Source organism: Thalassophryne amazonica, chromosome 8 (assembly GCF_902500255.1).
Source record: "Thalassophryne amazonica chromosome 8, fThaAma1.1, whole genome shotgun sequence".
Classification (NCBI taxonomy): domain Eukaryota; kingdom Metazoa; phylum Chordata; class Actinopteri; order Batrachoidiformes; family Batrachoididae; genus Thalassophryne; species Thalassophryne amazonica.
This window is the reverse complement of record NC_047110.1, coordinates 46,274,143-46,302,053: the sequence shown is the minus strand read 5'-3', so window position 1 is coordinate 46,302,053 and position 27,911 is coordinate 46,274,143. Positions and strand designations below refer to the sequence as shown.

Genomic DNA, 27,911 nt, shown 5'->3' with positions numbered 1-27,911 from the left:
TGGCTTTATTGACATATTGTTCATCATTAAGTCTCTGGAGTCATCTGGACGCAGAGATGTGTCAAAGTCACATGGCCGAATTAAGTGGTGTACCATCCAATACACCACAGTCTGAGTCCTCCGTTTGAATATGTGTTGAAAGTTGTAGGCTTCAAACTATATACCAGTTTAAATTGTGTTGATATGCCTAGTATAAGGGCCCCTTCACACATATTGCGAAGTTTGGTCGAAGTGCGCATGAAGCAGGAATCTTCTGCAAAATGTGTAAAATTGTTCTCCTGCCTTGAACGCCTCGTACACACTGTTGCTACAACTATTGCACACACCAGTGGCTGAAAGACCAGAGTGATGCGCTGTGTGAACCCATCGATTCCTCTCCCGGCATGTGTCGGCCAAATACCAAGCTGACACACACAAACATCTAACACCGCTTGTTTGGCACTTAGAAAATGTGTGGCCATTCGCACTCTTGGCATGAAAACATACTGCAGACAATCACTGTCGTGCTGACATTGAAATTTGTCTAAGTTCCCCACGAGTGTGGCTTTGGTGTGTGCGCTGAACTGACAGGAGGTGTGGCTGATGACAGAAGCAGCTGTGGACATCTGTTGATCTGGACATCACAGCTGGACAATACGTACTGTGTTTGGACAAACATGGACTAACAACTGCCCACTGGGACGCGTGTGTGTCTGTTTAGTGTTATCACATGGGCATAAATAATATATATCGCTGTGGTGTTATATGCTGTGGGCTGCAGTGAGCATGTGTGCGCTCCCTCGCTGCAGCCCATTGACAGGCTATCCCCAGGCTGAAATGGACCGTCAGATCAGAACACGCAGCAGGTGATCAGACTTTCACATCACCCACGTGAGCTCTGTTCCATATCACGCGGTGTCAGTTCTGGTGCGCCGTCCACAAGACACGCGTGCAGGCTGGCTGGACATGCGCCAGCAGATGTGGACATGAGAAGAGCGAACTGCTTCTCATTCATGTAATTTCATGACTATGTCTGTGACCGTGGGTCATCTACAGAGGAACAGACGGATCATATTTGTATTGGCCGGTTGATAAGAGGGAGTCAATATAAAATTATGTTTTTTATGGTGTATGGTTTTTTTTTTAAAACACATCCATCTCTTTGTTGATTTCAGGCATTTTCCCCGCACCATTTACAGGCCAGTGATGGTAGGTCATTGGTAAAGTTTCAAGCTGGCAATCAGTAAAGTGCAGGTACGAATCCCATAGGTGGTTTGCTTTAGTTTTTTTATTTATTCCACATTGGTGATGCGATGTCATGCACCGGGATTGTGCACACCTGCCGGCCGGTGCAATGCTTCATGGTGCACTAATTCAAACTGTTTCACGCTGTTTTGCCGTATTCGACCAAACTTCGCACTATGTGTGAAGGGGCCTTAACTTTAATCATGATTAATAATTTACGCTATGCTTTTTCCTGAATATTATGGCCATTTTTGGTGTGTGTTTCTGCAGAGGGTTAATCACCACTTTCCAGAAATTTGGTATCTGTGACATCATTGTTTATATTGAGGCAATTCCTAAAAGTGGTCTACTGAGCATGTCATGTAAATCAGTAAGGAATCAGCTGTCTAGGAATCAGTATTTTCCCAATATTCTAATGTAATGAATGCTATAAATAATAACTTTGTGTTATTTGCATAAACATTCTGAGTAGCATTAGTGTGTGATATTTCTCATGTTTCCCCCAAACACAGTAATTCCGGTCAATCTTGGCTGGAGTAATGTGATGGGAGCTTCTGTAGGGTCACACACAGGGGCATTCCTCATGTAAGGCACTCAGACACGCAAACCAGAGGACTATAGCGGTGCAAATAAGTAAGGCGGTTGCTGGATGAGGAGAAATAACTGGCCGGGATAGTCTCAACCTGACAAATTAATTAATGAATTAATTATTGTTCTCTCATATTGTGTCTTTTTCCTCTGTGCCTTTTGTGCTCCATTTCACATTCTTTCCGTGATCATATTTTATTATTCATCCCCTCATATCCTGGCCTGTTGTTGTAATCTGTTGTTATGGTTTCCGCATGTACCAGTGCTTTCAGGATTTAAACCATCGAGCTCCCATGTTTGCACTTCCGCCATTAGTAGATGAGCGTCCGTAAAAGGCAACTCTTTTCATGTGTCATCTGTCATTTGCCAGACTATCATGGTTACATCCCGTGTTCCCACATTTTCCTCATGTCCTCAGTTTTTCTCAAGATTTTTCTCATTGGTAAAATCTCCAGTGGTTTTTAGGTAGTATTCCAATGTGCTGAAGCCAATATTATTAGTGTTCCATTTCTTCCTGATTATGACCTTTGCTTCTTGTCCTGAACTCTGAGTTTCCCTAACATGAATGATTTGTGATAGGATATCTGCAAAAGTGAAAGTTTGCAAGGTAATAATCAGACAAGCTATGTTGTATGGTTTAGATGCACAATCCGAATAAAAGAGCTTGAGGTGGCAATGCTGAAGATGTTACGATTTTCTTGATGGGGTGATAAGGATGGTGGTAGGATTAGGAATGAACATATCAGAGGGCCAGCACAAGTATGACAGTTTGGAAACAAAGTCAGAGAGGCCAGATTGACATGGTTTTCAGATTGATTTGCAATGGAGGGATACAGAGTATATAGGGAGAAGGATGCTGAGGATGAAGCCACCAGGCAGGAGGAGACGAAGGAGGTCAGAGAAGAGGTTTATGCATGTGCTGAAGGAGCACATGCAGGTGGTTGCTGTGACATGGGAAGATGCAGAGGACAGAGTGAGATGGAAACGATCTGCTGTGGCAACCTCTAACGGGAGCGGCCAAAAGAAGAATTAATTGATTAATTAATATGGGTGTTGTTAAAATGTGAAAAGACTGTACACAATACACAGGCACTCTATTATCTGCACAACATAATTTGTTCAAGGTCCAGTTTCCTCAACACCTTGAGATATCTACTCCAGCATCACCACTGACATTTGGAGAAATGGGATGGTGTCAGGGCCACAGCTGCCTGCTTGATATATTGCTGATAACACGACAAACTGACAAAGCCTTGAGTTCTTATGGTTTTCATTCTGCCCTCTACTCTCACTTTCTCATCCTCATCGTTGCTTTTACTTTTACCCTTTAGCCTGAAGCTGAATCATATAGGTGTGGATTGTGTGCTGCAGCTGTATGAAAAGATGAGTGACTTGGTGTCGGTCAAGGGATTATCAGGTTGGTACACTGGGGATGGGTAGAGCTGGGAATTCTAGAACAGTATTCTGGAAAACCAGATGTTGTAAATGTTTTGAAAGGCTGTGCTTTAGCTGACAGTCACATTCAATTTAGTGTATTTATATAGTGCCAAATCACAACAAAGTTGCCCTGAGGACTAACCTTACCCATGTGACATGAAGGTCAGGCACTGTATCCTACAGGTGGCTGACATGTCTATGGAATATTACATAGGAAAACCAAAGTTTCTTTTTTTGATAGATGTGGTGTGTCTCAGTTATAGCAGAATTTCCATTAACTACAACTGAGGCTGTATTTTTAGATGGGAGTCATCTTTTCACTTTGGACAAAAATGAGTATAATCAACATATTATTTAATTACTATGAAGGAGGAGCTTGGTCCCTGCTTGGCACTCAACTTGTTCCTATGTTGTGTGACAGCTGCAACAAGGAAGGATGTGTGTAATCTGTTGTTTTAAATAGTTTCTGTTGTACATTTATTGTGTTAAATGTGCACACATTTAGCTGCACATTGAAGTGGTCCATGCAAATTGACATTTCTAATTACATTTTTGCTTGTTCAGTTCCAAGAAGAGGCGTTTACTGCGAGTTGTTTGTGCCCCATGTAATAATATTAATTAACCCAATTTACCATTTGCTTGCTAACACTGTTTGCATTCTAAATAAATAATGTGCCCATTAAACTGATTATTATCTAGCGTGAAAGGATGACACCCCTCCCCCCAAAAAAAAAATATAACCTAGTTTGGAATATACCAGAATTCTGCTTCCATCTGCAGATGTCACCAACCATTTAGTGAGGTAAATGTGCACACATTTAGCTCCACATTGAAGTGGTCCATGCAACCAGGCATGTCTGACATTTTTGCCTCTTCAGCTGTGAAAAAAAGATGTTCACTATGAGTTCTTTTGTAGTACAATAACATTAATTAGCCTTGTTAGCTTCTGCTTGCTAACATGGTGTTTGCATTTGAGATAAAGTTCTCATTAAACTGATTCTTGTCTTGAATGACCCCAAAATAAAAAATACAGCCAAGGTTGTAATTTGTCAGAATTCTTCATCATTTACAGGGGTCATCAACCCTGCTCCTTGAGATCACCTACCCTGACGTTTTTTCCATATGAACCTGTTGCAACCACATGTGATTATTCAGGTCAATAGTGTTCTAGCACTTGATTGGCTGAGCACACCTGTCTAAGTTAATTAGCAGTTTGTGGAGCAGGGAGAACATGTAAACATGCAGGATTGGTGATCTCCAGGAGCAGGGTTGGTGATCCCTGGTTGAATGCATGTACACACCTGAAATCATCACACCTCAGATGTTTAGCCGAGTAAGTCCTGATTCATACTTTCCCGGGGGTCTGCTTAGGAACAGCAGGAGCTGCACACATTTCTCCATTTAGAAATTGTGTTGTGCCAGCAATAGCAATCAGCAGAAAACCTGTGCCAGATCCCAATGTGGATATCTACCAGAACTGCTCTGCAAATGTAGACAGCCGAATGTAAAACAAACTAACAAAAATAAAAATGATCGCAATTATTTTTACTGTTTATATAATTGGGTTGGGATGGACTAATCCATTCCCTCACCCACCCACACGTGTTGTGTGGGCCGCTGAAGAGGAGGTACTGCTGGCCCACCACCACCAGAGGGCGCCCTGCCTGGAGTGCGGGCTCCAGGCACCAGAGGGCGCTGCCGCCTCACGAGAGCAGCCAGGGTGACAGCTGTCACCCATCACTGGACACAGCTGTTCCACTCAGCACGGAGGTATCAGCAGGACGGCGTCTCCACCTCAGTGCCGAGATATCGCCTTGAGATAGAGGTAACCTTCTCTGCAGCATATTCTGTGTTATCTGATAATACTTGTTAAACCTTTCAGGACAGCTGACTACCGAAAGCCGATTGCTTGGATAAGTACTCACCTTCCTGCTTTATTGTGACGAGAGGTGGAGGCGGCTTCTCCCCTCTCCGTGTTACTGGGTGCAGCCGCATCCACACCTGTGTGTTTGTTGCTCTCTCTTGCCAGCAGTACCGGATCCGACGAGCGGAGGCAGTGGCCACCTGGGAATTCGGGACTTGGCGGTTCCAGTACTTCCAGGGTTCGGTGGCAGAGGAGATCTGGGTGGTTCCGGTTCGACTTGGACGGACGTCTCCTACCTTCGAGCCTGCCCACACGACACCAGCAGAATTCGGCTTAACCCCAAATTGTTGATTGTTGTATTGGTTATGCTCGTTTCACAACAGTAAAACTTGTTATTTACCTTCTCCATTGTCCGTTCATTTGCGCCCCCTGTTGTGGGTCCGTGTTCCTACACTTTCACAACAGGATATCTCGGCCAGCGTCATGGATCCCGAGGGGCGTCAACCGGCTGTTGAACGGCCAATGGAAGAACAGGGCGCGTCGGCGTCTTCGGGAGGGGTAATCGGTGAGTTGCAGCGGATCCTCACCGCTTTCACCACTCGGATGGATTTAATGACCGAGCAGAACGTTCTCCTAAACCGCAGGGTGGAGGCTCTCGCCGCACAAGTGGAAGCGCGCCCACCGGGCGCCGCTGCGGCTCTCCCTCCCGAGGACCCTGCGCGTAATAGTGACGTTCCACTGGTCGTTCAACGGCCCCTCCCTCCGTCCCCAGAAGCATACATAAGCCCTCCAGAACCGTACGGAGGCTGTGTGGAGACGTGCGCGGATTTCCTTATGCAGTGTTCGCTCGTCTTCGCACAGCGTCCCGTGATGTACGCGACTGACGCTAGCAAAGTAGCTTATGTAATCAACCTGCTTCGCGGGGAGGCACGCGCTTGGGCTACAGCACTCTGGGAGCAGAACTCACGGCTCCTTCATACATACGATGGGTTTGTGCGGGAGCTCAGAACGGTGTTCGATCACCCCAATAGAGGAGAGACCGCTTCAACCGTGCTACTGTCAATGAGACAGGGGCGTCGGAGCGCAGCTGCCTATGCAGTCGCCTTCCGCATCGCGGCTGCGAGGTCCGGCTGGAATAGCACTGCCCTCCGCGCCGCCTTTGTAAACGGACTGTCACTGGTCCTAAAAGAGCACCTGGTGGCGAAGGACGAACCGCGGGATTTAGATGGGCTCATCGATCTAGTCATACGACTCGACAACCGGTTAGAAGAACGCCGTCGGGAACGAGGCGAAGGGCGTGGCCAGGCACGCGTCGTCCCTCTCCCTTCCGGTTCCGACCGAGCTCCGCCCTCCCCACGCTCCCTGTTCCTGTGCTCCGTGTGGCTACGGCTCCCCCTGCTGACGAAGCTATGGACACGAGCAGGGCAACATTTAGGGCACCTGGAGCACAAAGGAGGCGGGCCCACGGAGCTTGTTTTGTTTGTGGCTCGATTGAGCATCTTGCAAACGACTGCCCCGAGCGGTTAAACTCCAACGCCCGCCCCTAGAGACTGGGCCTGGGGTGGGCCGAAACATTCACGTGGGACACACCCACATTGCCACACGACTCCCAGTCACGATCCTGTATGAGGATTCAACCCTGAAGGCCCCAGCACTGGCGGACACGGGCTCTGAGGGGAATCTGCTAGACAGTAGATGGGCCAGGGAGATAGGCTCCCTCTGGTGGCTCTTACCTCGCCTGTACAGGTTCGGGCACTAGATGGCTCCCTACTCCCGCCGATCACGCATAAGACACCACCAGTAACTCTGGTGGTGTCAGGTAACCACCGGGAGGTTATCGAGTTCTTTGTGACTCAGGCCACCTCCCGTGTGGTTCTGGGTTTTCCCTGGATGTTGAAGCACAATCCCCGGATCGATTGGCCGTCCGGGGTAGTGGTGCAGTGGAGCGAGACCTGCCATCGGGAGTGTCTAGGTTCCTCGGTTCCTCCCGGCTCCCAAGCTAAGGAGGAGGTCAGAGTCCCGCCCTATCTGAGGACGGTGCCGGCGGAGTACCACGGTCTTGCGGACGTGTTCAGCAAGGATCTGGCTCTCACGCTTCCTCCTACCGCCCGTATGATTGTGCCATTGATTTGGTGCCAGGCAGTGAGTTCCTGTCCAGTAGGCTGTACAACCTCTCACGGCCGGAGCGCGAATCAATGGAGACCTACATCCGGGACTCATTAGCTGCCGGGTTGATCCGGAATTCCACCTCTCCGATGGGTGCTGGTTTCTTTTTTGTGGGTAAAAAGATGGCGGGCTTCGTCCATGCATTGATTACAGGGGGTTGAACGAAATCACGGTTCGCAACCGATACCCGTTGCCCTTATTGGATTCAGTGTTCACCCCCTTGCATGGAGCCAGGATCTTCACCAAGCTTGATCTTAGGAATGCGTACCATCTGGTTCGGATCCGGAAGGGAGAGTGGAAGACGGCATTTAACACCCCGTTAGGTCATTTTGAGTACCTGGTCATGCCGTTCGGTCTCACTAATGCTCCCGCGACTTTCCAAGCTTTGGTAAACGATGTCTTGCAGGACTTCCTGCACCGGTTCGTCTTCGTGTATCTAGACGATATACTCATCTTTTCCCCGGATCCTGAGACTCATGTCCGGCATGTCCGTCAGGTCCTACAGCGGTTGTTGGAGAACCGCCTGTTTGTGAAGGGCGAGAAGTGTGAGTTCCACGCACGTCTTTGTCCTTCTTGGGGTTCATAATCTCCAACTCCGTCGCTCCTGATCCGGCCAAGGTGGCGGCGGTGAGAGACTGGTCCCAACCCACAAGCCGTAGGAAGGTGCAACAGTTCCTCGGCTTTGCTAATTTCTACAGGAGGTTCATTAAGGGCTACAGTCAGGTAGTTAGCCCCCTGACAGCCCTGACCTCACCAAAAGTCCCCTTCACCTGGTCGGATCGGTGCGATGCCGCGTTCAAGGAGTTGAAACGGCGCTTCTCGTCTGCACCCGTTCTGGTGCAGCCCGATCCTAGCCGCCAGTTAGTGGTTGAAGTGGACGCCTCGGACTCAGGGATAGGAGCGGTGCTCTCCCAGAGCGGGAAGACCGATAAGGTCCTTCACCCGTGTGCCTATTTTTCCCGCAGGTTGACCCCGGCCGAACGGAACTATGACGTCGGCAATCGAGAACTCCTTGCGGTGAAAGAGGCCCTCGAAGAGTGGAGACATCTGTTGGAGGGAACATCCGTGCCATTCACGGTTTTCACTGACCATCGGAACCTGGAGTACATCAGGACCGCCAAGCGGCTGAACCCCAGGCAAGCCCGCTGGTCACTGTTCTTTGGCCGTTTTGACTTCCGGATTACCTACCGTCCCGGGACCAGGAATCAGAGATCGGATGCATTGTCCCGGGTACACGAAGACGAAGTCAAAACGGAACCGTCGGATCCCCGGATCCCATCATCCCGGAGTCCGCTATCGTGGCCGCCCTCACCTGGGACGTGGAGAAGACCGTCCGGGAGGCCCTGACCCAAGACCCGGACCCCGGAACCGGACCAAAGAACAGACACTACGTCCCACCGGAAGCCAGAGCTGCAGTGCTGGACTTCTGTCACGGTTCTAAGCTCTCCTGTCACCCTGGGGTGCGAAGGACCGTGGCAGTCGTCCGGCAGCGCTTCTGGTGGGCGTCCCTGGAGGCCGACGTCCGGGACTACGTCCAGGCCTGTACCACCTGCGCCAGGGGCAAGACCGACCATCGAAAGACCTCAGGGCTGCTACAGCCGCTGCCCGTTCCACATCGCCCCTGGTCCCACATCGGCCTGGACTTTGTCACGGGTCTCCCGCCGTCCCAGGGAAACACCGTCGTCTTCACGATAGTGGACCGTTTCTCCAAGGCGGCCCACTTCGTGGCCCTCCCGAAGCTACCAACGGCCCAGGAGACGGCGGACTTCTTGGTCCACCACGTCGTCCGTCTGCATGGAATACCATCAGACATCGTCTCCGATCGCGGTCCCCAGTTTTCCTCGCACGTTTGGAGGAGCTTCTGCCGGGAACTGGGGGCTACGGTCAGCCTCTCGTCGGGTATCACCCCCAGACCAACGGGCAAGCAGAGCGGGCCAACCAAGAACTGGAGCAGACACTATGCTGTGTGACAGCCGCGCACCCGACGGCCTGGAGTACCCACCTGGCCTGGATCGAGTACGCCCACAACAGTCAAGTGTTGTCAGCCACCGGCCTCTCCCCTTTTGAGGTGTGCTTGGGGTATCAGCCCCCCTTGTTTCCGGTGGTTGAGGGAGAGGTCGGTGTGCCCTCGGTCCAGGCCCACCTACGGAAGTGCCGTCGGGTGTGGCGTGCCGCCCGTTCTGCTTTGTTGAAGGCCCGGACGAGGGCGAAGAAACATGCAGACCGGCGGCGGGCCCCGGCCCCCACGTATCGTCCTGGGCAGGAAGTGTGGTTGTCCACCAAGGACATTCCTCTGCAAGTGGACTCCCCAAAACTCCAGGAACGATACATCGGACCCTTCAAGATCCTTAAAGTCATCAATCCCGCCGCAGTGAGGCTCCAGCTCCCGGCCTCACTGCGGATCCATCCAGTATTTCATGTTTCCCGGATAAAACCCCATCACACCTCACCCCTCTGCACCCGGGTCCGGCACCACCTCCTGCCCGGATCATCGACGGGGAACCGGCTTGGACTGTGCGCCGGCTCCTCGACGTCCGTCGAATGGGCCGGGGTTTTCAGTACCTGGTGGACTGGGAGGGGTACGGTCCCGAAGAACGCTCCTGGGTGAAGAGGGGCTTCATCCTGGACCCGGCCCTCCTGGCCGACTTCTACCGTCGCCAGGAGGCGCCCGTTGAGGGGGGGGTCCTGTTGTGTGGGCCGCTGAAGAGGAGGTACTGCTGGCCCACCACCACCAGAGGGCGCCCTGCCTGGAGTGCGGGCTCCAGGCACCAGAGGGCGCTGCCGCCTCACGAGAGCAGCCAGGGTGACAGCTGTCACCCATCACTGGACACAGCTGTTCCACTCAGCACGGAGGTATATCAGCAGGACGGCGTCTCCACCTCAGTGCCGAGATATCGCCTTGAGATAGAGGTAACCTTCTCTGCAGCATATTCTGTGTTATCTGATAATACTTGTTAAACCTTTCAGGACAGCTGACTACCGAAAGCCGATTGCTTGGATAAGTACTCACCTTCCTGCTTTATTGTGACGAGAGGTGGAGGCGGCTTCTCCCCTCTCCGTGTTACTGGGTGCAGCCGCATCCACACCTGTGTGTTTGTTGCTCTTCTTGCCAGCAGTACCGGATCCGACGAGCGGAGGCAGTGGCCACCTGGGAATTCGGGACTTGGCGGTTCCAGTACTTCCAGGGTTCGGTGGCAGAGGAGATCTGGGTGGTTCCGGTTCGACTTGGACGGACGTCTCCTACCTTCGAGCCTGCCCACACGACACCAGCAGAATTCGGCTTAACCCCAAATTGTTGATTGTTGTATTGGTTGTGCTCGTTTCACAACAGTAAAACTTGTTATTTACCTTCTCCATTGTCCGTTCATTTGCGCCCCCTGTTGTGGGTCCATGTTCCTACACTTTCACAACAACACGTATACTTTTTTTGCTGTATAATCCCTACACTGTTACCAGCAGAGTGAATAACAATTTAAGTCGTGTCACTTTGCCAAAATGTTTTAGCAACATTTTCTGTCTGTGATTACTGTACTTACTATATCACAGCTCCTCTGTGCAAAGGCAAGATAAGTGGACTGCATTGTACAGTGCTTTTCCATCTATATCAAACGTTCAATGCGCTTTACTGTAATGCCTCACATTCACCCATACACACACTTGGGGAGCAACAACCTTGCATAAGGGCACTGATTTTCTGGCCAAACCAGGGGTTTGAACCGATTATCTTCTGGTCTCAAGCCCACTGCTTAACACCACCAGACCATCACCTCCTACAATATGAGATAAGAGACAAGACAAAATCAAACAAGACCATATAAAACAAGACAGCACAAGATATTATAATGAATTATAACTTTTATTATTATTATTATTGGTATTATTATTATTATTACAATAATAATTAGAGTTAAAAATTCTGTAGAGAGTACGTGAAAGAACCTGCAGGAGTTGGGCCTAAATCAGGCTGAGATTAAACTAACAATCTTAATTGTTGCAAAGATATCTATAGAACCTCAGGATGTCAAGGTCCAGTTGTGGAAATAACCAGTGAATTATGGAAGGGAGGAAAAAAGGGAAAAAGCAAAACCTATCTCATAATGGCAATTATATTAAAGACAGAGTTTGAATCAGATCTGGCTCTGCCTCAAAATTGAATCAACTGTTCCTTGACCCAAAGCCCATCTCTTCTCAAACCTTTATCAAAATTTTTAGTTATTGTATGCACAGACAGCTAAATGAGCAAGCAGAGTGGGCGATCACGTAACATCACATTTTGTGTCAACTTGTAGAGATTAAAACCATTATCTATTTGAACCCATTTCATTTAACTCATTTAATACATTTGCAAAGACGTTCAAAGCACTTTAACCTCATCTGTCTACCTGTGAAAGATTAAAACAGCAACATTCAGAGAACCCATATATCTGACAATTCCACGAATAAAAGCAGCATAGATAATTGTGAGGTCCTAAGGCGGGTTTGTGAAAAATGTCTTATTATTTTGTAATGTTAAAGAAAAGGAAAACAAAAAAGGCATATACAACGCCACCCCCCAAAATGAATCACTTTTTTATTTCAAATTACTGTGTGTGTTGCTACACAAATTCATGAAAACCCATAACTTCATGAAATATCTTGTTGACTAATAGTGATCAAGTGGCTCATTAACAGAGGTGATTAGAGGGCAGTCAGAAAGCGCATACATGTAAAGATATGGAAAGATAAGAGATAAAAGGAAAATTTTTAAGCAGATTTTAATCACCTCAAAAGTGAAGCAATTCTTCCATATCTCCACAACTTTTCATCAAATGTTACACATTAATTTTGACCATATCATGTATACAACCCCTGGCAAAAAATTATGGAATCACCGGCCTCGGAGGATGTTCATTCAGTTGTTTAATTTTATAGAAAAAAAGCAGATCACAGACATGACACAAAACTAAAGTCATTTCAAATGCCACCTTTCTGGCTTTAAGAAACACTATAAGAAATCAAGAAAAATAATTGTGGCAGTCAGTAATGGTTACTGTTTTAGACCAAGCAGAGGGAAAAAATATGGACTCACTCAATTCTGAGGAATAAATTATGGAATCACCCTGTAAATTTTCATCCCCAAAGCTAACACCTGCATCAAATCAGATCTGCTCGTTAGTCTGCATCTAAAAAGGAGTGATCACACCTTGGAGAGCTGTTGCACCAAGTGGACTGACATGAATCATGGCTCCAACACGAGAGTCAGCTGTGTCTAAACTCTGGACCAAATACAAACAACATGGGAAGGTTGTTAAAGGCAAACATACTGGTAGACTAAGGAAGACATCAAAGCGTCAAGACAGAAAACTTAAAGCAATACGTCTCAAAAATCAAAAAATGCACAACAAAACAAATGAGGAACGAATGGGAGGAAACTGGAGTCAACGTCTGTGACAGAACTGTAAGAAACCGCCTAAAGGAAATGGGATTTACATACAGAAAAGCTAAACGAAAGCCATCATTAACACCTAAACAGAAAAAAACAAGGTTACAATGGGCTAAGGAAAAGCAGTCATGGACTGTGGATGACTGGATGAAAGTCATATTCAGTGATAAATTTCGAATCTGCATTGGGCAAGGTGATGATGCTGGAACTTTTGTTTGGTGCCGTTCCAATGAGATTTATAAAGATGACTGCCTGAAGAGAACATGTAAATTTCCACAGTCATTGATGATATGGGGCTGCATGTCAGGTAAAGGCACTGGGGAGATGGCTGTCATTACATCATCAACAAATGCACAAGTTTACGTAGATATTTTGGACACTTTTCTTATCCCATCAATTGAAAGGATGTTTGGGGATGATGAAATCATTTTTCAAGATGATAATGCATCTTGCCATAGAGCAAAAATCCAATTGAAAATCTTTGGTGGAAGTTGAAGAAAATGGTCCATGACAAGGCTCCAACCTGCAAAGCTGATCTGGCAACAGCAATCAGAAAAAGTTGGAGCCAGATTGATGAAGAGTACTGTTTGTTACTCATTAAGTCCATGCCTCAGAGACTGCAAGCTGTTATAAAAGCCAGAGGTGTTGCAACAAAATACTAGTGATGTGTTGGAGCGTTCTTTGTTTATCATGGTTCCATAATTTTTTCCTCAGAATTGAGTGATTCCATATTTTTTCCCTCTGCTTGGTCTAAAAAGAAACCGTTACTGACTGCCACAATTTTTTTTCCTGATTTCTTATAGTGTTTCTTAAAGCGAGAAAGTTGCCATTTGAAATACTTTAGTTTTGTGTCATGTTTGTGATCTGCTTTTTTCTACAAAATTAAATAACTGAATGAACATCCTCCGAGGCCGGTGATTCCATAATTTTTGCCAGGGTTGTATAAATGCAAATAATTACTGTTGCTTGGTGAAGGTAACCACTTAAAACCAATTTATCTCAAATTCAACCAGAAACAAACAAATCTTAGGGCCCCTTCACACATAGTGTGAAGCTTCGTCAAATACAGTGAAACAGTGCGAAACAGTTCAACTTAGCGCATCACAAAACATCACGCCGACCGGCAGGCATCCACCATCCTGGTGCGAGAGTTTATGCATGCGACGGTCTCTTTCGAGCAGGAACAGTGTGAGCTGCACCACATGGCGCCTCTTATGTGGAATAAATAAAAAAATAAAAACCAGCTGGTACCTGTGGGACCACATCGCGACACTTATATGGAATTCATTAAAAAAAAGAAAAAAAAAAAACACTCACAGGACTCGAACCCACACCTTCCAAAAGCTCTGATTGCCAGTCACAAACATAACACTGGGCTATGGTGCTGTCCTTTGAAAGCTGCGGGAATCTGCCTCATATCAGGAAGGACATGGAAGTATTACAAAAATTTATCAACGAGCAATACAAATATGATCCGTCTGTTCCTCTATAGATGACCCATGGGCGCAGACATACAGTCATGAAATGACATGAATGAGAAGCACTGGGCTCTGATCATGTCCACATCTAGTGGTCCGGTGCGTCCAGTCGCCCTGCGTGTGTGTTCTGCCCGACATGCATGTCTTGTGGACAGCGCGCCTCATCACAGACACCACGTCATGTGGAACAGAGCTCATGTGGGTGACGTGATGTCAGATCGCTCACTGCATGTTCTGATCTGATGGTCCGTTTCAACCTGGCAGGCTGTCATTGTCCACTTCGTGCGTGCGCTCGCTTGCTGCAGGTTGCCGCCACGAAGATGTATGTTTTTTATTTTGTCCACGTAAGTACAGTATTCAGACACACGAGCCTCACAGTGGACAGTTGTTAGTCCGTCTGTCCAAACACAGTAGGTGTTGTGTAGCTGGGATGTCCAGAATGACAGATCCCCACAGCTGCTTCTGACAGAAGCCACACCTCCTGTCAGTGGTGCGCACACACCCACGTGTCAGTGTGTGTGTTTGCAAAGTCACACTCGTGAGGAACGTAGGCAAATTTCACTGTGAGTATGACAGTGATTGTCTGCAGTCTGTTGTCATGCCAAGAGTGTGACTGGCCACATTTTTGTAAGTGCCATGTGAGCAGTGTTAGATGTTCATGCGTGTCACCTGGAATTTGGCCGACACCTGCTGCAAGAGGGTGCGATGGTTCGCACAGCGCACACTCTGTCTTTCAGCCGCTGGTGTGCGCAAAGGGTTGTAGCAGTAGGTGTACGAGGTGTTACAGGCAGGTACAATTCTACACGTTTTGCATGCAATTCCTGCTTCGTGTGCACTTTGACCAAACTTCGCACTATGTGTGAAGGGGCCCTTAAGGTGACAAACTAAACCTATTCACAAATTGTATTTCTACAGTGCATTTTGAGCTTCATGGCAAAGGCTGTGAATACTTGCAAAAATCTAAAAACAAACAAAAACCACCCTTTTTTTCATTGTCATTATGGGGTGTTGTGAGTAGGATTTTGTGGGAAAAAATTTATTTCATCCATTGTGGATTAATTGAAGAGCTGTGAATACTTTCCGGATGCACCGTAGACCCTGTGGGAATAGAACTGAGGTCATCAATAGCAGAATGTCTAAAGGTTTTTTTTTTTTTTTTTTTTTTGGCGTGGAGTGCATTTGGAGTTTGTTTGTGAATTAATCAATAGCAGAACAGGTTTTGAGGTGCTGGTGGTGGTGGGGTGTTAGGATGGGCTTCCACCACCTGACAGCTGCTATTCATCACTGACCTGACAGAATGCTGTTTAAAAAAGAAAGAAAAATGAGGAGCAGATAAAGTAGCAACTCCCACTTCTGTGTATGTATGTGTAATGTGTGGGTTTGTGCAAGTGTGTCATATCGTGCCTTTTTCTCCTCCCACACATTTCCCTCATCGGGGGTGAATGTTATATTTCAGGAAGCAAAAAGTCTGGAAATATCCAGGTTGTTGGGAAAAGTCTGTCACATTTGCTGCTCCATGTACAAGTTTAAATTCTGTAGTCATAGAAGTGAGTGTGTTTCATTTTGCTCTCTCTTTGTCTGGTAATTCCACCTGCAGTCTGCACCCTCAGTGATCGCCTCAGCTTTAAATCAAGCTGTGGCATACATTTGCCATTACAACAGAAACCTGACGCTCAATCCTGCTTGGTCTTGACAATACGAAACAAATGCCTCCTACACCTTACTTCTTAAGTTAACAATTAATTAAAAAGTGTAAAACATTTCCAAAATATATTTGCGTCAAAACTTATTCTAATGTTTTATTATTAATTAATATAACATGTTAAAACCTCTGAAATCTACTTTGGACAAATTCTGTAAAACATTGAAAAACAACCATCTGTGATTATAACACATGAAATGTCACCAGTGTGCACAATACAACACTTAAAGGTGCCATTTCTATTGCTGAGAGAAGAGAAACAACTGAAATCAATGAAGTTACAAACTGTGAATGTTTTATATGTTGGAACAGTGATTCCAAAAGTGTGGGCCACAGCCTCCTGGTCACCCATCGAGGTAGTGCATGTGGGCAAGGACAAGTCATGACCAATAAATAAGTAAAAAGAGCTGTTGATTTTCAATTTTATATTAATGTCTAAATTACATCTAAAATGTTTATTTTTTATGTAACTAGAAGTAATAAAACAAAGCCATGGGATTCAGATTATTTTTCATTTATCTGACCTAGTTTATCATTACACAGTACTGTTCAGAATAATAGTAGTGCTATGTGACTAAAAAGATTAATCCAGGTTTTGAGTATATTTCTTATTGTTACATGGGAAACAAGGTACCAGTAGATTCAGTAGGTTCTCACAAATCCAACAAGACCAAGCATTCATGATATGCACACTCTTAAGGCTATGAAATTGGGCTATTAGTAAAAAAAAGTAGAAAAGGGGGTGTTCACAATAATAGTAGTGTGGCATTCAGTCAGTGAGTTCGTCAATTTTGTGGAACAAACAGGTGTGAATCAGGTGTCCCCTATTTAAGGATGAAGCCAGCACCTGTTGAACATGCTTTTTGTCGGGAAAGTGAAGTACACGGACCCACACCGGGGGGCGTAAATGAACGGCCAATAGGAAGTCTGAATAAATAACAATTTATTCTGCAAATGTGCACAAAACAACCAAATATGCTTTTAGTCTGTCAATCACAAAACTCGGTGACGCGTGGGCAGGCCTGAGGGTAGGAGACGCCTAACCAGAGAAGAGCCGGGACCCATGAGGTTCCACCACCAACGGAGACCTGCAACACACCGGAGCCGCCAAGTCCTGAGTCCCCAGGTGGCCACCGCTTCCAGCTGTCAGATCCGGTACTGCTGGCAGGAAAAAGGCTGACAGGTTAAAGGTGGGTGTGTGTACACCCAGCAAACAGTCAGCAAAGATACAGTTCCTTCCTCCAAACACAGGAACACAGAGTACGTGCAGTGCCTTATGTATCACTTAATCAAGTCTGATGGGAGGAGTGGAGACGCCAACTCCTCCAACTTCCACAAACTCGGCTAAAAGCTGCAAGTGTACAAAAGGTTAACAACTGCAAAAAGCTCTGATGCAAAAACGTGTGCGTACGGCACAGAACGGCTGAGTAAGTTTACCTTGAGGGCAAGCAGATAACTCGGCAGAGTTGTGATGTCTCTCCCAGGCTTTTATGGTGTGGTGTGTTGATGAGTGATGACTGACAGCTGTCAGTACCAGTGCTCCTGGTGCTCCTGAGAGGCGACTGCGCCCTCTGGTGCCTGAAACCCGACGACAGGCAGGACGCCCTCTGGTGGTGAGCCAGCAGTACCTCCTCTTTGGGCGGCCCACACAACAGGATCCCCCCTCCCAACGGGCGCCTCCTGGCGCCCGACCAGGCTTGTCGGGGTGTCGCTGGTAGAAATCAGCCAGGAGGGCCGGATCCAGGATGAAGCTCCTCTTCACCCAGGAGCGCTCTTCGGGTCCAGTACCCCTCCCAATCCACAGATACTGGTAACTCCGACCCCTCCGGCGAACATCAAGGAGCCTGCGTACCATCCATGCTGGCTCGCCGTCGATGATGCGGGCAGGCCTTGCTCTTTGGAAAACCTTTATTTGTCTTCGACTGTGTTCACTGCAGCGTTGAAACTGGGCGTTCCCCATCCCAAGAAAAGCCACCCACCTGTCTGAATGATTACAGGCCAGTAGCACTCACTCCAATCATCACAAACCCACCCACAAACTGCTCACACTTGGCCTGCACCCCACCCTCTGTGACCAGCTCCTAGACTTTTTGACTTGCAGGCCCCAGTCTGTCAGGATTAATAATAGGACTTCAGGCAGCAGCATCACAACACTGGCATCCCTCAGGGATGTGTCCTCAGCCCTGTCCTCTACACCCTGTTCCCCATGACTGTCGCCTCCCACAAGGACACCATCATCCTGATGTTCACAGATGACACAGATAGGATGAAGGAGATAATAGTGGACATGAGGAAGGAGAGGAGACATCATCAACCACTGTTTTTCCGGAAGCTTAAAGTGCACGGAGGCACGAGACGTTACATTCTGCTGAGAACCATCAGTGCACATGACACAGCGAGCACGGAGCAGAGAGAGAGGATTTTAACCGAGTGAACATGTTTTTTAAAAAAAAAAAACAACAACAAAAACTATTTTCTTTACTTTTCTCTGCTCTTTCTCTACCGGTGTTTTTCTGACGGCACCGTCCTGTTCACACCATGTGCGCGTCGTATACTGAATTTATGAGATCATGAGATGAAATAAACGGTCAAATATCCTTAAAAACATCCTTAAAAATGAAATATAAATGAACTGAGGAAAAATTACGCAAACACTGGATAAAAAATAAAACCCTGCTGCAGTGATGTTCAGAGGCACAGATCACAAAAAGCAGGTGAGAACTCTGAACTTTAACAGCTGCTATTTTCCAAAGGTTTTATTTGTTCAATCTTAAGCGATGAGGAGAAATAAATGACTTCATCACACTAAATGAACTGGAGTCAGAATAAAAATACAAGCTGCTGATTTTTGTTATTTTCCAAAGTTATTATAAGCTGCAGCTATATGTTTTATTCATTTCAAAGTGAGTTACCTCTTTTTTATTCTGATTTATTTATACAAAAAATATGGGAGTCAAATCAGCCTGCATTGTTCTGTTCAGTTTATATCAGTTTTCCTGCACATGTCCAGGTATTTTTTCCTCTTTATAAGAGTTTGGTGTTTGCATTTGCGCCACAAAGTTTTAAAACACAATAAAATGTTCACACTTTTCTTTAAGCAGTTCTGTAATTTCAGAAATGCAACAGAAACAACCACAAATCAGAAAAAGTTGGGACTATAAGTAAAATGAAGATAAAAATAAAATGTTGCAGAGTTGTCTTGGTGGCTTCCCTCACTTGTCTCCTTCCAGCATGGACATTTATTTTTGAGAACTGCCTACCTGACACAGATTTACTATAAAGTACCACACTGTTTGTATTTCTGAATGATTGATGTAAATGAAGTCTAAGAAATAGTCACTGATTTGGAAATGTTCATGTTTTCATCCCGACGTTTCTCTGAAAATGCTGCAGACCTTAATTTAGGAAATTCTGTATGATCGACTAGTCGACTAATCGCAAAAATAATCGTTGACTAGTCGACTATAAAATAGTCATTTGTGGCAGCCCTATTTTCGAAAAAGGGGGTATTTTTTCGTCAGACCCCAGTAAAAAATAAAATTATAAAAAAATATCATGCAAAAAAGCCCATGATAGGGGGTGATTGTCTGAAGGTTTTCCCTAGATAGGGGGTATATTTTCAACATGGGGAACAAGCATAGGTACCCCCTTGAATTGGGGAGTGGGGGGGCCGGGATTTTTCTACTCAGGTTTGAACTTTGAGAGTGTTTACACAGAGAGAAAAGTGAGAAAATGTTCATGCCTGATTGAGAAAAGTGTATAAAGTGTGTAGTGAGGGGTTTTACAGCTTTAAAACGTCTATAATAATTGTAAAAAATAATGCTGGCCACTTCGCGGATTTCGCCTATCGGGCTATTTTTAGAACGTAACTCCCAGATAAACAGGGACCACTGTATATCCCATAGAGAAAACCATTCCCACATCTGTACAAATCGACAACAGTGTGTGTGTGAGAGTGTGTGTGCTGTGGACCGTTGGTTGAATGTAGCTAAGCGTAGCAGGCGACCTGAGTATAAAAAGTGGGACGGGATGTTATGTGTGTGAGGGTTTAAAATAATACAAGAAATACACAGCAAAAAGTAATGAAATGGACAAAAGCAATGATGTAATAACGATAGAAAGGAAGTAAAAAACAATGAAATAAATACAACATAGAATCATAAAATGTGCATGTGTATGTGAAAAGGTACTCTCTGTACATATGTGTCTTTGCGTTAATAAAAAATTGTATCAAGAAATTTCACAGTGCTCCTAAATTTTTATTGTGCTCCTAAATTTTTTCATTTAGGAGCACCTGTGCTCCTAGTGAAAAAGCTAAGCGTACAGCCTGGCCCTGACTATAAGCTTTAGCAAAAGGAAAGTTTTAAGCCTAATCTTAAAAGTAGAGAGGGTGTCTGTCTCCCTGATCCGAATTGGGAGCTGGTTCCACAGGAGAGGAGCCTGAAAGCTGAAGGCTCTGCCTCCCATTCTACTCTTACAAACCTTAGGAACTATCAATAAGCCTGCAGTCTGAGAGCAAAGCGCTCTATTGGGGTGATATGGTACTAAGAGGTCTCTAAGATATGGGACCCGATTATTCAAAACCTTATAAGTAAGAAGAAGAATTTTAAATTCTACTCTGGAATTAACAGGAAGCCAATGAAGAGAGGCCAATATGGGTGAGATATGCTCTCTACTTCTAGTCCCCGTCAGTACTCTAGCTGCAGCATTTTGAATTAACTGAAGGCTTTTCAGGGAACTTTTAGGACAACCTGATAATGAATTACAATAGTCCAGCCTAGAGAAAATAAATGCATGAATTAGTTTTTCAGCATCACTCTGAGACAAGACCTTTCTAATTTTAGAGATATTGCGCAAATGTAAAAAACCAGTCCTACATATTTGCTTAATATGCGCATTGAAGGACATATCCTGATCAAAAATGACTCCAAGATTTCTCACAGTATTACTAGAGGTCAGGGTAATGCCATCCAGAGTAAGGATCTGGTTAGACACCATGTTTCTAAGATTTGTGGGGCCAAGTACAATAACTTCAGTTTTATCTGAATTTAAAAGCAGGAAATTAGAAGTCATCCATGTCTTTATGTCTGTAAGACATTCCTGCAGTTTAACTAATTGGTGTGTGTCCTCTGGCTTCATGGATAGATAAAGCTGGGTATCATCTGCGTAACAATGAAAATTTAAGCAATGCTTTCTAATAATACTGCCTAAGGGAAGCATGTATAAAGTGAATAAATTGGTCCTAGCACAGAACCTTGTGGAACTCCATAATTAACCTTAGACTCCCCATTTACATGAACAAATTGTAATCTATTAGATAAATATGATTCAAACCATCACAGCGCAGTGCCTTTAATACCTATGACATGCTCTAATCTCTGGAATAAAATTTTATGGTCAACAGTATCAAAAGCAGCACTAAGGTCTAACAGGACAAGCACAGAGATGAGTCCACCTTCACTAATGCTGTTTCTGTACTATGATGAATTCTGAAACATGACTGAAACTCTTCAAATAGACCATTCCTCTGCAGATGATCAGTTAGCTGTTTTACAACTACCCTTTCAAGAATTTTTGAGAGAAAAGGAAGGTTGGAGATTGGCCTATAATTAGCTAAGATAGCTGGGTCAAGTGATGGCTTTTTAAGTAATGGTTTAATTACTGCCACCTTAAAAGCCTGTGGTACATAGCCAACTAATAAAGATAGATTGATCATATTTAAGATCGAAGCATTAATTAATGGTAGGGCTTCCTTGAGCAGCCTGGTAGGAATGGGGTCTAATAGACATGTTGATGGTTGGAGGAAGTAACTAATGAAAATAACTCAGAACAATCAGAGAGAAAGAGTCTAACCAAATACCAGCATTACTGAAAGCAGCCAAAGATAATGATATGTCTTTGGGATGGTTATGAGTAATTTTTTCTCTAATAGTTAAAATTTTATTAGCAAAGAAAGTCATGAAGTCATTACTAGTTAAAGTTAAAGGAATACTCGGCTCAATAGAGCTCTGACTCTTTGTCAGCCTGGCTACAGTGCTGAAAAGAAACCTGGGGTTGTTCTTATTTTCTTCAATTAGTGATGAGTAGTAAGATGTCCTAGCTTTACGGAGGGCTTTTTTATAGATCAACGCCATTTCCTCTCCAACTTACGGGTTATCTGCTTTAAGCTGCGAGTTTGTGAGTTATACCACGGAGTCAGGCACTTCTGATTTAAGGCTCTCTTTTTCAGAGGAGCTACAGCATCCAAAGTTGTGCTCAATGAGGATGTAAAACTATTGACGAGATAATCTATCTCACTCACAGAGTTTAGGTAGCTACTCTGCACTGTGTTGGTATATGGCATTGGAGAACATAACAAAGAAGGAATCATATCCTTAAACCTAGCTACAGCACTTTCCGAAAGACTTCTACTGTAATGAAACTTATTCCCCACTGCTGGGTAGTCCATTAAAGTAAATGAAAATGTTATTAAGAAATGATCAGACAAAAGGGGGTTTCAGGGAACACTGTTAAGTCTTCAATTTCCATACCATAAGTCAAAACAAGATCTAAAGTATTATTAAAGTGGTGGGTGGACTCATTTACATTTTGAGCGAAGCCAGTTGAGTCTAATAATAGATTAAATGCAGTGTTGAGGCTGTCATTCTCAGCATCTATGTGGATGTTAAATTCGCCCACTATAATTATCTCATCTGAGCGAAGCACTAAGTCAGACAAAAGGTCTGAAAATTCACAGAGAAACTCACAGTAATGACCAGGTGGACGATAGATAACAACAAATAAAACTGGTTTTTGGGACTTCCAATTTGGATGGACAAGACTAAGAGTCAAGCTTTCAAATGAATTAAAGCTCTGTCTGGGTTTTTGATGAATTAATAAGCTGGAGTGGAAGATTGCTGCTAATCCTCCGCCTCGGCCCGTGCTACGAGCATTCTGACAGTTAGTGTGACTCGGGGGTGTTGACTCATTTAAACTAACATATTCATCCTGCTGTAACCAGGTTTCTGTAAGGCAGAATAAATCAATATGTTGATCAATTATTATATCATTTACTAACAGGGACTTAGAAGAGAGAGACCTAATGTTAATAGACCACATTTAACTGTTTTAGTCTGTGGTGCAGTTGAAGGTGCTATATTATTTTTCTTTTGAATTTTTATGCTTAAATAGATTTTGCTGGTTTGGTGGTCTGGGAGCAGGCACCGTCTCTACGGGGATGGGGTAATGAGGGGATGGCAGGGGGAGAGAAGCTGCAGAGAGGTGTGTAAGACTACAATTCTGCTTCCTGGTCCCAACCCTGGATAGTCACGGTTTGGAGAGTTTAATAAAATTGGCCAGATTTCTAGAAATGAGAGCTGCTCCATCCAAAGTGGGATGGATGCCGTCTCTACTAACAAGACCAGGTTTTCCCCAGAAGCTTTGCCAATTATCTATGAAGCCCACCTCATTTTTTGGACACCACTCAGACAGCCAGCAATTCAAGGACAACATGCGGCTAAACATGTCACTCCCGGTCGATTTGGGAGGGGCCCAGAGAAAACTACAGTATATGACAACAAACACTTTGAATCTTGAATCTTGAATAACCTTGCGCTCTGTCTTTGGGTGTATTTTACTTCTATGAGCTCATCAAAGTTGAAAGCAGCTTGTGTCAAATTGGAGAAAAAAAACTTAATAATATATAATCTGCCAATATATTGAGGAAGACATATAATGCATCAGTTATTGAAAACTCTTGTATTACTTTTGGCAAGGAGGTTTAATTTTGTAGCGTATGTTTTTTTAGGTGATGTAGTTACATTTTCATTTTCGCATAGTCCTGCTAAAAGACAAATACTCAAAACAGCACTGAAAGTATCATATACTGTACACAAACACGATGACATGGTTTCAGCTTTATGGAAGCGTAAGGCCAGTTGTCTTTAAATTCAATACAACTTATGTTTGACTTCATCACGTCTTCTGTGTGACTTCAGTGTGAATTCATACCAATCAGTCACAAATACTTTGCTGATCAATATATGCTTTTGATCATCCATCTATGCTTCTTAGTTATTGAGACATAAAAATTAGTTTTTCAGACTGTTTTCCTTGACCTTTGATGAAATGACTCCAAAATCTAATCACATAAACGATGCCAAGCTATCGCAGCTTCAGTGACATGCAGGATAATTATTACTAGGTCCTGATGCCATGTTGAGAGATTGCAAAATAATGGATTTTCAGCTCATCTCTTTGTGCATAAATATGCACAGTTTCTCTCTTGGGGAGAGGCTGCACCCCCACATAATCAGAAATTTTTAAAATAATTTTAATTAATTTTAATATCTCAACGATCCATGGATAACCTACTTTTTAGTTCTGTTTTTGTTTTTTTGTTTTGCTTTGTTTTTAAATAGCCATTGCAAAAACAAAACAAAAGCAAAAACCCTCACCTTGCTGCAAGGTTCACTCTCCAACAGGTTAGAGTTCCTTAATCCTTTAATGAGCCAGTAATCCTTGATTCAGCAGCACATTGGGTCTGGTGTACTCCACTTTAAAGGGGAGGAAAGATACCATTCTAATTGGTTGATGTAATATTCGGACTAGAAAATGACCAAGACTAATGTACACCGTAAACACCACCCTTTATTTTCTCACAGAATTGGCTTTGCACCAGTGTGCTGGGACACAAGTCTGTGTTTTCAGTAGTTTCCAATTATGAGAATGAAATGCATGTTTTGAATGAGAACTTTGGGCTATTTGCTTCACCACTGTTCTCTGGGTAGTGTCTCAGTGTGCTTATCTGTGTTTGTCTCAAGGTGTCTGTTTTTGAATGACATTTGTTACATTTGCCCCACACACACACACACACACACACACACACACACACACACACACACACACACACACACACACACACACCACACACACACACACACACACACACACTCATTCCATCCAATCCTGGCTGCAGTAATGTCATAGGAGCTTCTGTGGGGTCACACAGAGGGGACGCTCCAAATGTAAAACACTCACTCATGTTAATCAGAGAACCACAGTTATGTAATAACTCAGAGGTTTTTAGGTGATTACTGGGTGTGGAGGGAAAACAGCTGCTTTTTTCCCCCAAAAGATTATTCATTTATTAGTTATTTATTATTTGTTGGACCAGACAAAATACACAGCCGCTCTGCTGCTCCACACAATTTGTGCCGCGTCCACTTTCCCCACACCATAAGCTATCTGCTCCAGCATCGCTGCTGACATTTGGAGAAATAGGATGGTGTCGGGGCGGGAGTCGCCTGCTTGATCTACGGCTGATAACACGACAAAGTGACAAAGCTTTGAGTTGTGGTTTTCACTCTGTCCTCTACTCTCACTTTCTCATCCTCTTGGTTGCTTTTACTTTTGCCCGTTAACCTTTAGTGGAATGGTGCAGGTGTGGATTGTGTGCTCCCGCTGTATAGAAAAGATGAGTGACTCGGTGTCGGTCAGGGGGTCGGTTGGCGCGTTGGGGGAGGGGTGGAGCCGGGGTGTCAGGGTGACACACAGCCCCCGCTGGGTAAGGAAACCATGCTGGGTGTCACTCCTCAGGTGAGAAGATGACAGCGCTGTGATGAGGAGGGTAACGCACGCTCACTGCCTCCTGCTCCGCGGCGGCCTTGAGCAGGAATGTGATAAGAACCTTCACGAATGCAGTTACGGCACCGGCATCAGGTACCACGCAGCCATCGCTCGAGGCTCCAGTCGGCAAACCTGTTCAAACATGTGGCTTCAGGCATGTCACTTTTTATTAGCCAGAACATGATGATGGAAAACAACCTTTTTTTTGTCTGTGGGGGTGACTGCTTCTGCTCAGTGCAGCCAGAAGAGCCGCAGCCTTATTGCTTCTGCTGCTGACACACTGACACAGTTCCAAAGGCCTCGCTTTTAATGACCTGCATTTAAATGAGAGCTTTTTACGAACATCGATACAGGGTGAGCTCCGGATGCCGCCTCACTGTAAATGTAATTTATTCCCATTGCAAAATCTATTTCAAATCTCAGCTGCGTTTGGGTATGTAAGTGCTGGTTAATTAATTTCCAGACCATCTAAGAGATGTTGCCTTGTATATGGAGACGTGCTACACGCTGAAGAGAATGGAAAGTGTCATTTAGGAAACGGGCTTCAGCTTCACTGTATCTTGCCAGAAACAATTTTTTAGACATAGTTGTGAAACACCAACGTGCACCACTTCACAATAGGATGGAGGTGCAATCTTGGTGAGGTTGGAAAGGCAACCGAGTTTTTCCCCCTGCAGCACTGCAGTCAAACCAGCACCTCCCACACACTCCAGACCCGCTCACAGTCAGGCTTCCCTCTTCACACACTTAACACTCGCAGGCAGCCTGAATCACCAAGTCGGGGGTCCACCTGTCTTATCCAGCTCCTTGGTCTGCAGAGAGTTATCTGAAAACGTGAGCACCGGAAGTCTTTAAAAGTTACACTTGACTTGTTCTGAGGTTCAATAACCTGATTATGATGATTGAGATTTTCTGATGGAAGTTATAAAGCACAACCTGATCATAGTGTGTGGTCCAGAGAAACAACCAGCATCTGCTTGGCCAAAATCAGAAATATATTTACACATTTTATAAGATATTTTTATTCTTTTTAAGTATTTTTGTGAGTTTTACTGCTAAAATTTATCATATACATATTTGATTAACATATTTCATAATATTACTTTTACAAATGAGTTTGAAATTATATGAAAATAAAAAAACATTTGTATTATATATGTCATTTGAATGGACTCAGGCATAATTACACATTTTTAAAAAGTTTGAATTTTCAGTCTTCAGAGTTAAGCCACCTTGACACTTGCGTGAATTTTGGCTCTGCACTGCCGCGGAAATCATCGCGCCAGTGTGTCATTGAGATGGTACGCTTGAAAGCCTGAAGTCTAGTTTGCGCACTTTTCACGTCATGTTTACGCATAAATTATGCACATTTCACGCAATGTGTGACCGAAAATTGTGCGCATCTGCACGCTATCATATGACTAATTTACGCCCCATTCAAGTATTGTTGCCGTATTATTTGCGTACAGTGTCCGACACAGTATGCACGACGTGCATTGTTCCCACAAAGGCATGCATTGCCACAACCACTTTGCACATGCATGAAGCAGTGTGAAGTAGTCGTGGTATTATTTGGTCTGGCTTTGTCCCGCTTGACACCATGTTATATAAAATACCAGGCATCACATTGTTCCATTTATTCCTCGATTTGTTGTCGACCCTACAAGATGTTGAATGCCAGACAAGAAGCTCTAAAAACAAGAAAAGGCCTCTATATTATCTCACAGCTGCATCACTATGTATTGAAGAGCAGGAGACAATGCAGAAAGAGCAGATTAAGAAGAAGGCATAACCCCAACTAGAAAAAGGAAAGCAAGGACAATGCGGGTGAGGGAATAGTTGACTAGAAGACAACACTTTGGACATTATGACCAGTAATTGACAGAACTTCACACGGAAGATCCAAGAGGCTACAGAAATTACCTGAGAATTACCCTGCACGTATTGATACACAGTGGCACACAGTGTTTGTGAATAGGTTGCACAATGTTCACGACTACTTCACGCAAGTGGCGTGAAATTTATGCGTGCCAGAAAATTTGAACATTTCAAAATTTTCTTTGCACAGTGCAGGGATAAAACTCATGCAAGTCAAGGTGGCTTTACCCCTGCCTCACTCAGCCATTCTGACCCCAAATGAAGTCATTTCAATGAAGCATTCCTCACATGGCACAGAAGATGACTACTTACTCAAACATGATCCAACTGCTGCTGTTTTTTTTTAGCAAAGAAGGGATTTTATCTCGCATCATCTCTATGCTGAATCTGTCACATGGATCAGTGATGCTGTGACTTTCACAGTAAAAGTCTTTGACATGGCACTGGCCTTGATTTTATGTTAAAATGCTTTTATTGTGACCTTTAAAGATATGTTATCTGAGGTTATCATTTAGCTTTGCCATCAATAGCATCAGAGAGTGAGAT

The 27,911-nt window shown here is 44.7% G+C and overlaps 1 protein-coding gene and 1 long non-coding RNA gene across 4 annotated transcripts in view; one reads left to right on the top strand and one right to left on the bottom strand.

Annotated features, from left to right (window-relative positions):
* Nucleotides 1–27,911, top strand: part of LOC117515519 (PDZ domain-containing RING finger protein 4-like) — a 640,352-nt gene that overhangs the window by 398,804 nt on the left and 213,637 nt on the right. The window lies entirely within an intron of this gene.
* Nucleotides 256–27,545, bottom strand: LOC117515521. Its single transcript, XR_004562179.1, has 3 exons — nt 27,439–27,545; nt 16,919–16,920; nt 256–282 (listed from the first exon to the last, which is right to left on the bottom strand). It is a non-coding gene; the product is annotated as an uncharacterized LOC117515521 (long non-coding RNA).